A 10935-nucleotide genomic window follows, 5' to 3' on the forward strand; every position below is an offset into this window, starting at 1 on the left:
GAAACCCTGTTTCAAAAAGAAAAAAAGAAAAAAAAAAAAAAAGAGGGCACTGCAGTGAACAAACATGCGTGTGCAAAGGTGTGCAACTGAGTAAATCTCTATGAAACTTCAAATTAAAGCTCTCTATGCCAGTAGGCACGCACCAGAAGGCCGAGACAAGGGAGAAGGAAGGGGAAAGAAAGGAATGCCAAGGAGCAGAGAAGAATAGGACTGTCATACATTATTTTGGATATTTTTTTTAAAAGATGGGGTCTTTATATAGCCCAGAGTGGCCCCAAACTCGCTATGTAGTGGAGCTTGGCCTTAAATTCCTGATCATCCTATAGGGTAAAAGGACCAAAGGAAAAAACACCCTGCCCCTGAATTGAACCCAGGCCCAAGCAAGAGCCAAAGAAAAGAAACCTGTCAATCTCTGAACAGGAAAACTCACCAATTCCAGGCTCAGGAATTGAAAGCTCACTAGTCTCCACCCTAAAAAGCTCTACCCCTACCCCCCACCCCCACCCCCACAATCCCTTATGTAAACCTTGCTTTCTGCTCATTTCCCTGTAGCTTCACTCCGGAGCAGAGGCGTAAATCTCTTGTGTGAAGTTCGTTGTGCAGTGTAACTTTGTGGTATTCCTTGGCTCCCGGTTGCAGGGTACCTTTGAGAGCAGGGTATAACACTTTTTGCTGGGGAAAACTCCCCCTGCCAGAGCAGAGGTGTAACACTTTTTTTGGGGAAACCTTTCCCCCAGCACAGGAGCAAATCTGTGACACTTCTGTAGGAGAAGCCTCTCCCTTTAGAGCTTCAACTCTTCCTGAATAGCAGGGTTCAAGTATGGTCCATCACACTTAATTTTGGTTTTGCCTTTTTTTTTTTGGCCTATTAAGCATATCTTTAATAAACCTGGGCCATACCATGGCAGGAGCTAAGCCAGAGCATATGGACACAACAGAAGAAGGTTCTGGAACAGCACTTTTCGGGGCCTATGGTAGCCCGCAGACACAGGGTAGATAGCATTTTAGACCCAATCTGGACCGAGTCATCTATAGGTCTCACTGGACCATAGCCTCCTCGAAGCGTGGGAAGGGTCAAACAGTATCCTGGCGACCTGGCCCCAGCTGAGGGGCATCCTCAGAACTCCTCATGCACATTGCGGGCATAGTCCATCAGTTTGCTGCCAGTGAAGAACTCACTGTACTTGACCATCTCCTCAGGCTCCAGGTGGTGGTTCTGGTTCTCATCAGCAATGGCAATCATCTGTTTGACTTCACTGAGGGCATCGTATTCATTCATGGGGTCCATGTAGTTCTCTACCTCCTCCATGGTCACAATCCCATCATGGTTAGAGTCAATCCGTTCCTCAAACTCTTTCTTCCTGTCTTTCACCCAGTTGTCATCAATGTCTTGGCCTTGCTGGTTCTCAACAGTACCCACAGGTAGGGAGGTGAACTCACACAGAGACAACTGCTTATTGCCATCCTGGTCCTCCTCATCCACTTTGAGCTCCTCATGGTTCTTGATGGCATCAGCAATCTCCCTCTCACTGTGGCCTTTGCTTGCCAAAAACTTCACTTTATATTCATCCCAGGACACATGGCCATCACCATCAGGGTCTACAGCCCTGAAGTGTAGTTTGTTTTCCTTGACAGCCTCCTGGAAGTGCTCTGCTGTTTTCTCCATAATCCTGTGCTGCATCTCCTCTGGTCAGTGTTCACATCTACCAGGTTTAGAGGTTCAGTCCATTATCAAGGTGGGAGCAGGGCAGCATCTAGGCAGGCATGATGCAGGAAAAGCTGAGAGTCCTATATTTTCATCTGAAGGCTGCTAGTGGATACTGGTTTTGCCTTTAAAAAAAATTATTCTCTCTCCCCCCTGCCCCCTCTGTCTCTCTCTGTCTCCCCTCCTGCCCCCTGCACCCCCTCCCCGCTCTCTGGAAGAGCACCAAGAGTTTTGAACAGCTGAGCCATCTCTCCAGCCCCGGTTTTGGCCTTTTTTGGACTGGGTCTCACTCTGTACCACAGACTAGCCTTGAAGTAGTAGCAGTCATCCTGTCCCAGTCTCAAATGCTGGCTCAAACTCAGAACCACCACACGTAGTTCGTACATTGTTAATGGATATATAGATGGATAAATGGGACCCCCCCACACACCCCTCCCTGGAAATGTTTGGAAAACTGGCAATATTTATCGAAAACAACATAGGTCTACATTATATCCCTCAGTGATTCTGTCTCACACGTATATTTAACAGAGATTAATTCAAGAAGGTGTTACAAGGTCCTTGGCTTTTTTGTTTTGTTTTTGGAGATAGGGTCTCTCTGTGTATCCTTAGACCAGGGTGGCCTCAAACTCAGAGATCTGCCTGCCTCTACCTCCCTTGTGCTGGGATTAAAGGCTTACGTCATCACTGCCTGGCTCTTGACTCTATTAACACCTTTACGAAGTGCGTGTGGAGCCCGGAAGACATCTTGTGGGAGTTGGTTTCCTCCTCTTACCATGTGGGTTGAGGGTACTGAACTGGCTCAGATAGGGCAGAAGGTGCCTTTTCCTGCTGAGCTATCTTACAGCCTTGGTTCTTGAACTGAGTTAATTGTGTCCTTGACACAATTCAAGGAGAGGTTAACCTAGCAAAGCAAGCAGGCGCTCCGATGAGAGATGAGGTGGGCTGCCACTAAGAACCGCTGAAGAGACTCGAAACTGGCGGCATCATGGTGGATACTGCATCGTGGCTTCTTTTACGGAGGAAGGCCTGGGAGGAGAGGACAGGAAACTGTGGTAGGGATGTAGGGTAAATAAATTAAGTTTTAAAAGTTTCTATGACTATGATGTAAGTGGCATGTTCACAGGCTAAAGTATTGCCTTTCAGAGTACTTCCCTCACAGTCCCCTAAGAAAAGCCACAAAGCCGGGGGAGTGAAGACTTCAGCGTAAACAGCGGTATAATGAGGCTGAGGTCTGGGAGGATAGTACACACCTGTTTAAAAATGCTCTGGGATCTTAGTCCTTGATCTGGCAGGAACAGCCCACCTGCAGCCTGAGAATTAACCACAGAGGGGCGCTGTGCTCATCAGGGACACAGCTTCCAAGATACTGCCGTGGCTTTCGTGCTTACCTCACATCTAACCTCTTTTTGAGACTTCAAGGTCCATCCATGACTGATCTTATGGTGCTTTGTCAGTTGAGACATTCTATTATCATTATTAATGGTTTTTCGAGATGGGGTTTCTTTGTAACAAGCCCTGACTGTCCTAGAATTCACTTTGTAGACCAGGCTGGCCTCTAACTCACAGAGATCCACCTGCCTCTGCCTCCTGAGTGCTGGGATCAAACGCATGTGACACCATGCCTGGTGCTTGTTTTTTTTTTTTTTTTTTCCTCTTCCCTCTCCCTCTCTCTCCAGTCTGCTTGCTCCGGCCTGCTCGCTCTGGCCCAAAGGTTTTTATTATATGTAAGTACACTGTAGTTTTCTTTGGACACCCCATAAGAGGGCATCAGGTCTCATTAGGAATGGTATTGAGCCACCATGTGTTTGCTGGGATTTGAACTCATGACCTCCAGAAGAGCAGTCAGTGCTCTTAACCAATGAGCCATCTCACTAGCCCTGCCTTTGTTATTTTTTTTTTAAATTGAACCCTTATCGTGAAAACTGGGGGTAGCTAGCATTTTGAAGCTTATGCTTTATGGTTATTTTTAATTATGTGTATGAGTATCTAAGTGGGTATGGGTGCCTTCAGTAGAGAGAGGTGTCATCAGATTTTCATGGAGCTGGACCTGAGTCAGTTGTGAGGTGACATTCCTGGGTGCTGGAGCTACAGTCAGATCCCCTGGAAGAGCAGGATGTGCTCTGTTGTGGGTACTGTGCACTGTGTGTTCAGATTCTGATTTTCATGCCCAGTCAGATGGGTGATGGCGTGGTCAAGCATCTCCAGTCTCAGTGTTTTGTAAAAATTGTTTTCCATCCCTCCTGATTGGTGAATAAACAGATGATCACCTCTCTGTCTTCTCTACACTGGGAGCAGCTCTCCTGCCTTGGCCCCTCACCCCTGAAAATGTATGCCTGCTTCAAGTTCGTCTCTACCCACTCCTTGATCAGGAGCACCTCTCAGCTGCTGAGTCGTCCGTTGTCTGCAGTGAGACCCTTCTTCAAAATAAATAAAAGTTTTTTTAAAAAAATCAAGGTGAGAAAAGGCTGAATCATTAGGTTTCTCTTAATTTCAGTTCAATGAACACTCATTTTAGAATCAGCACGATAAGACACTAGCAAATACTAAGGGTACTTTGAGAGATGTCTCTGTGACTTTGTGGAACACACAGATTCGGAGGTGGTCTAAACGTAAGAGTCATTGCTCAGGAGCAGTCTGATATGGCTAATTAAAAGAAACCTATTTTTATGTGTATGTGTGGGTGCCTGAGCGTACTTACACATGCAGAAACCTGAGGACATCAGAAGAGTCCCCCTGGCACTGGAGTTACAGGAGATCGTGAATGGCTTCATGGGTGCTGAGAACCAAATCAGGGTCTCCTTCAAGAGCAGCGAGTGCTCTTACCCTTCAAACCAGCTCTCCAGACCACAGTAGGGCAAATGGTTAGGAAAGTTCAGAATACTTTAGCTGAAAGGAAGTTGGGGAAACACGAATGACGAATGTTGTAGCATTTCTGAGACAGAAGAAATCTAAAGGCCAGCTGTGGTGGCCTACACCTATGATCCTAGCCCTTTTGAGGAAGAGGCAGGAAGTCAGGAGTTCTAGGTCATTCTTGCCTCTACGTCCCAAGAACTAGCTGTGTACCGTCATTCGGCTCTCTCTTATGGTTCTTGTAGGCAGGAAGTAGGGTGATGTACTATCTCAATTTTTATAGAACTAAGGAGTGGTTCTTCATTGCTAAGTACAGATGAGAAGCTAAATCTTTTAAATTCAAACTCCATTTTAGAGAGCCTCATCTAAGTTTGAATTCAGGTAAACTAACAGGCCGGTACCTAGCATTAGTTTCCAAGTTACCCCTCAACAAAACTCGAGCCTAACTGGTGTCTCTATGCTCACCCCCCAACAAGGCCTGCATCTCCAGTTTATAACCCCAACAGATCTGCACCCCCAGGTTACAATTCCACCCCCTGCCCAACAACCACCAATGCAGAGGTAAATAGAAATTAAGTTTATGATTTGATTCCCAGCACCAGCCAATTATGCAAAGGCCACAGAAGTTTCCCATTTAGATGCTTGCACACTTCCACCCTGCCCATGCTTACTGCTTATTATAAAACCTTGCCCCAATAGATGTTCGGTGCTCCTCTCCACCAAAAACTGTCCTACTTGACGGTGGTGTGCTGAGGGGCCCGAGCTAGCTAGAATAGAATAAAGACCCTGCTGTGTTTGGCTCCTGTCTGTTTTTTTTTTTGGGAGAGAGGAATTACTAACACTTCCCTGGCACTACACAGAATAGTCCTGGACAACCTGGGTCTTGGCAACAGGGACAAGAGCCTGATGCGCCTTCCAGCTGTTGAAGTATCCCATACAAAGTTCGGTACAAAGAAGGTGCTGAAAATTGTCAAAAGACTACTTATTGGAATTATATGGAGGAAAATAATAAAAGCAGCTAGGATTTTTTTTTAGCTACAAATTATGATCTGCATACTTTACAGATATGGACTGTAAAATAAAGCACCCGCGGCTAGCCAGCGTGACTATGGGATAGTGCCGGCTTTAGTCTACCATTCCAGGACTAATCACTATTACTTTGTGGGCATAGTTGGTTGTCAAGGCCATAGTAGCAACAACATTAGCCTTCTGATACCTGGATCACAACACAGCTCAGTGGGTTCATCAAGTTAACAATGTTAGCAATATGGTGCTGATTCCGCATCCTCGGAGGCTTCCCTGGTAGTTTAGTAGTTGAATCGTTGGAGTCATTTCTAAGATGCTGCAGCACTTGCAACAATTTTGTAAGCACCTAGTCCCTGTCATTAAACCTTTTCTACATAAGGCCCTTCCTGTTCACTGCAACCTACTCTGCCAAATAATGTAACTGTTACTCTGACAAGTAATGCACAGCTAAGCAAACTCCCTCACCTCTCCCCGTAAACACTCATTGCAATGAGAAATACACACACACACACACACACACACACACACACACACACACAGAGTGTTTGTTTTGGTTTTTTTTTGGAGACAGGGTTTCTCTGTGAAGCTCTGGCTGTCTTAGAACTCAGATAGACTAGGCTGTCCTCGAATTCTGCCTGCCTCTGCCCCCTAAGTGTTGAGATTAAAGGTGTGAGCCACCACACCCTGGCTTTCTCTCCCCCTCCCCTCGCTAGTCTTTTGAGGTCTTATAGGTGGTTTTTGGGTCTCTAGCTATAAAAGAAGTTGACAACTATTATTGTTTTAGAAGAGGGCACAAGACTTCAGTGAACTAAAGATTTCCCTAGGGTCCAAGGTTCTATCTGACTCAAAATCTCAAGTTCATTGTCTTCTTTTCAAAATTTAATTATGAATTAATTAATGCACATAATCACTATTATGTGTAGGGTGTTTTGCTTGCATGTATGTCTGTGCACCAGATGAATGCTCACACAGGTCAGAAGAGAGTGTCAAATCCTCTGGAACTGGAGTTACAGACAGTTGTATGTAGAAACCCGAGGACATCAAAAAGTCTCCTAGAACTGCAGTTACAGGAGATTGTGAATGGCTTCATGGTTGCTGAGAACCAAATCAGGGTCTCCTTGATGGGTTCTGGAAACTGAACAGAGGTCTTGTTCTGAACTGCTAAGCTATCCCCAGGCCAGGGTCGGATGTTCTTATCCATCAAGGTACTGTCTATAGACTAAGGGTGTAGCTTAGCCGTAGAATGCTTGTCTAGCATCCTCAGGACTCTGGGGCTAGCTTCCCAGTACCACAGGGGATGAAACAATACTGCCCATGTCGGTGGACTTGGATCTGTGATTAGAACAATTCTCTTAGGCTTGGTTTTTGACTAAGAATTACTAACTCTTCTGCCCTGATCTGTCCAAAATCTTTTACTTTGGTTCACTGGGTAAAATGAAAATGAAAGTGATTACGCTGAGTTTATTTATAATTAACCAAAAAGAAGTTTTTGTTCTTGCACAGTTTATTTAACATCACTGGAAATAAAGTACTTCTTAAAAATTCTTGAAGAAATCAAACATTTTTGTTTCCTTTTGGCATAACCATGTGCAATAATTATCTATAGCTTCAGTAATTATTTCCCCATCCATAGTCTTGCTATTAGAAATAACAAACCATGCTTCTAAACTACTTTTACAATGCTAAAGAAAAGTATGGTATATACTCTAGTTGTTTTGTAACGCAAGTACTTGTGTGTGTGTGTATGCATGTTTGTGACAGTGCACTTTTGGTGCACAAGTGTGTGTGTATGCATGCATTCGTGTGGAGACCAGACAACACTCTTGAGTATCATCCTCAGAAATGCCATCTGCCTCACCTCCTTTGAAATGTGGTTTACCACTGTCCTGAGGCTCTCTGATCAGGCTAGTGAGTGGCAGGTATTTCCTTTTCTTTGCCTCCCAGTTCTGGGATTAGAAGCATTGACCATCTTGGCTGGTTTATAATGTGGATTCTGGGAATCAAACTCAGACATGTTTTTGGGGCAAGCACTTTACTGAACGAGCGAACTTCCCCATTCTTAGTATACAGTCTGGAAACCGCTTGGGTTTAGAAGAATCTAGAAGAATTGTGCGGATATGGGATCCCTTAGGATAGGTAGAAAATGTCAATTTTAGACTCCTGACTGATAGTTCTTGCAGTGTCCTATGGTGGGTGGAAAGATGGGACATGTGGATATTTATTCATTAGTATTAGTTTGCGGTGCTTGGGACTGCCCATGCTTTTACCCAGGTTCGTCAAGCACTGGACTATGCTCCTGGTTCTATTTTGAACAGTGCAGTTTTCAGAGAAATGTTAAAGCATGCCCGGAAATTTAGTTTAAAGAAAACTAGGGGAAGAAAAACTGCCATTTGTGCCGGGAGACAAATGATTCCATATGAACACAGCATGGGTACTTTTCTCAGACAGGAAGTTCTTTCTAGCTTCTATCCTCACCCAGGCGAAACATGTTTGTTATTCGCTGATTGTAGAGGGCAGCTTTTTCATAACATTGTGCCTTCCATTTTTCAGGAAAGTAGCTTGAGGGGCAATCTTGCTTCAAATTTTAAAGATCTTTGCCTATTAAGGAAACCCAAAACCGAAACCAGTAGAGACTGGCTCGGTACAGTGCTTGCCTAGCATGCTTGAAGTCTTGAGATTTATCCCCAGCACTTTATAAAGGAGACACTGTGGTATAGGCCTGTAATCGAAGGACAAGGGAGGTGGCACCTTGAAACACAGCCTTCCTTACACAATGAAATCAGACCCACGGGCTATGATGATACTGTTTCCATGAAAACAAACATTTTGTTTTTCCCCAGAAGACTTGGGAAGAGACCCATTTCTGAAGTTATGGCTGAATTAACCCAAGTGGTTAGGTGAGAATTTAAAGAGGGAGGTTTCATAAGATATGCAAAGCTACCTTTAAAAATAATATTCTCCCCCCATACTTTGTCTTCTCACTCCAGCAGGGGGTCACCACCTGTGAATGAATTCACTGCCTGTCCCTGGACACAAGACAGTCCTATGCAGGAAAGTTTCAGAGTAACGCTTTTTTCAGACCTATTTATTTATTTATTTATTTATTTATTTATTTACGTCTAACTGCGCTGTCCTGGATCTCGTTGTGTTAGAGCAGGCTAGTCTCAAATTCAGAGACTAACCTGCCGTTGTCCCAAACTCATCCATCACCCCCCCAAGCCCCCGCCCAGCGTCAAATTTAATCCAGACTTGCTTCTAACTCTCTATGTAGTCCAGGATGACTTTGTACTTCTGAACATCCTGCTTCCACCTCTTTAAATGCTGGGATCACAGGTGGGCGCTACCACATCTAGTTTTGTCTTGTGTGCATGAAGACAATCTCCAGCCCCATTCCATTTTCGTTCTCTACATGGAGATAAATCCTATGCTTCTCTTTTTCTCCATCTCATTCATCCTCGTTGGTACCGTAACTAAAAGGGAAGCCTGGGCTCAAAAGTTAAGTGTGAATATCGGGTATACTCCAGGAAGCCAGTGTACGCGCTCCCTCCCCAGGAGTAAGTAAACAGGAAACTATCGATCCCAGGCAGGAAATGACCTTTGTGAGGGCAAAGTAGATGAGCCGGTTTCCCTCACTTTCCCTGAGTTCCCTTCCTAACTCATTTCCGGGTGTCAACCCATTTTGTCCTCCTCTACAAAAGCAGCGTAGGCTGGCTCTTCACCGTCCACCCTAGAATTCCTCCCTGGGAGACCGACCAATAAGCCCCATGCCTTTATGGACATTTTTATACTGTTTTACATCACGGCAAACCTCCACCAATCAGTAACTGGGGGAAGAGGTACCAAAATAACCTTCACTTCCTCCCCAAATGGCCACCCTTCACCCCGTCATCCTTTGATGGACTACCCAGGTGGCCAATCCTCGAGCAGCCCAGGGCCCGGCCCATCCTCATCTCCACCAATCAGGACAAAGGAAAGGCATGGGGGTGACCCCCCCCACATGTTCCCCCTTTTTTGGAAATGACTTGACGCTGGGCGTCCGGTCACCAGGGAAGTTTCAAGTTTGTACAGTCCGTGTTGCCAGCCTCCGGGTCTATCTTGGATCCAGTTTGGTCCCCTGGCGCCCACCCGAGACGGCCCTGCGGTCCCCGTCCCAGCCTCCTTCGCAGTGGCTCGCGGGCCTATCTCCGAGCTCACGCTGCGCTCTCAGCCCGGGACGCTCGGCCCGCAGCCACAGCCGGGGGCGCGGATCTTTCCATTCGTCGCCGCTCTCCTCCGCGTTCCGGGCCGGGCTGACACCGGGGTGGGCGGAGCCGAGAGCTTGCTCCGAGCGGGGAGAGGCTGGCGTCTCTTAAGGTGGAACAGACCCATGGCTGGGCTTCCCTTGGTGTGCGATTCCCGCCTCCAACCTCGCTCCAAATGCTCGCTCTCGTCTCCCTTACGAGCCTCGGTACTCCACATAGTTTAGAAGTTAACCAAGATGTAAAATGAATGTATAAACAAAAAGAAAAAAAAAAAGTCACGTCAAGAAGATGTAAACTACTCAGAGAACTTTTTATGATTTAATTACTCATTTTGCCTGATGAACATATATATGAATCATATGTATGTTGGTTTAGTGACGCCCTCCAGCCCCCATGAACGACAAATATACTAAGGGAAGCAGAAACCTGGAGTCTGGTGGCTGTAGGCTACCCCTTGTAGTTTGCCAAGGGTTCCTAGAGGGAGCTAAAGAACAGAGGTGCTGCTATCTCAAGGCCTTTGTAAAATGGATGAAAATCTGCTGCTTTCTGGACTTAGTTTGATCCAGAATTGTTTCTGTCTAAAGGAAATGCAGGGACAAAAACGGGGCAGAGACTGAAGAAAGGCTATCCAATGACCGGCCCAACTTGAGATCCATCCCATGCGCAGGCACCAAACCCGGATACTGTTATTGATGCCATGCCTAGCATGGCTGTCTTCTGAAAGGTTCTACCAGCAGCTGACTGAGACAGATGCAGATACTTACAGCCAACCATTGGACTGAGGTGGGGACCCCTATGGAAGAGTAAAGGAAAGGATTGAAGGAGCTGAAGGGTATGGCAACCCCATAGGAAGACCAACAGTATTAACTATCCGGGACTCCTGGGAGCTCCCAGAGACTAAGCCACCAACCAAAGAGCATACATGGGCTGGTCCATGGCCTGGCACATATGTAACACAGGACTGACTGCCTTGTCTGGGCACAGTGGGAGAGGATGCACCTAATCCTGTAGAGACTTGATGCCTCCAGGAAGGGAGATGCTGGCATGTGTGTGTGTGCGTGCGTGCGTGCGAGAGAGAGAGAGAGAGAGAGAGAGAGAGAGAGAGAGAGA

General features: G+C 46.0%; 1 pseudogene; it reads right to left on the reverse strand.

Annotated features, from left to right (window-relative positions):
• Positions 1–1117: 1117 nt before the first annotated feature.
• On the reverse strand, positions 1118–10042 carry LOC114615395 (annotated as a pseudogene).
• Between the last annotated feature and the right edge of the window lie 893 nt (positions 10043–10935).

The sequence above is a fragment of the Grammomys surdaster genome, unplaced genomic scaffold, assembly GCF_004785775.1.
Source record: "Grammomys surdaster isolate TR1022 unplaced genomic scaffold, NIH_TR_1.0 126660, whole genome shotgun sequence".
Taxonomy (NCBI): domain Eukaryota; kingdom Metazoa; phylum Chordata; class Mammalia; order Rodentia; family Muridae; genus Grammomys; species Grammomys surdaster.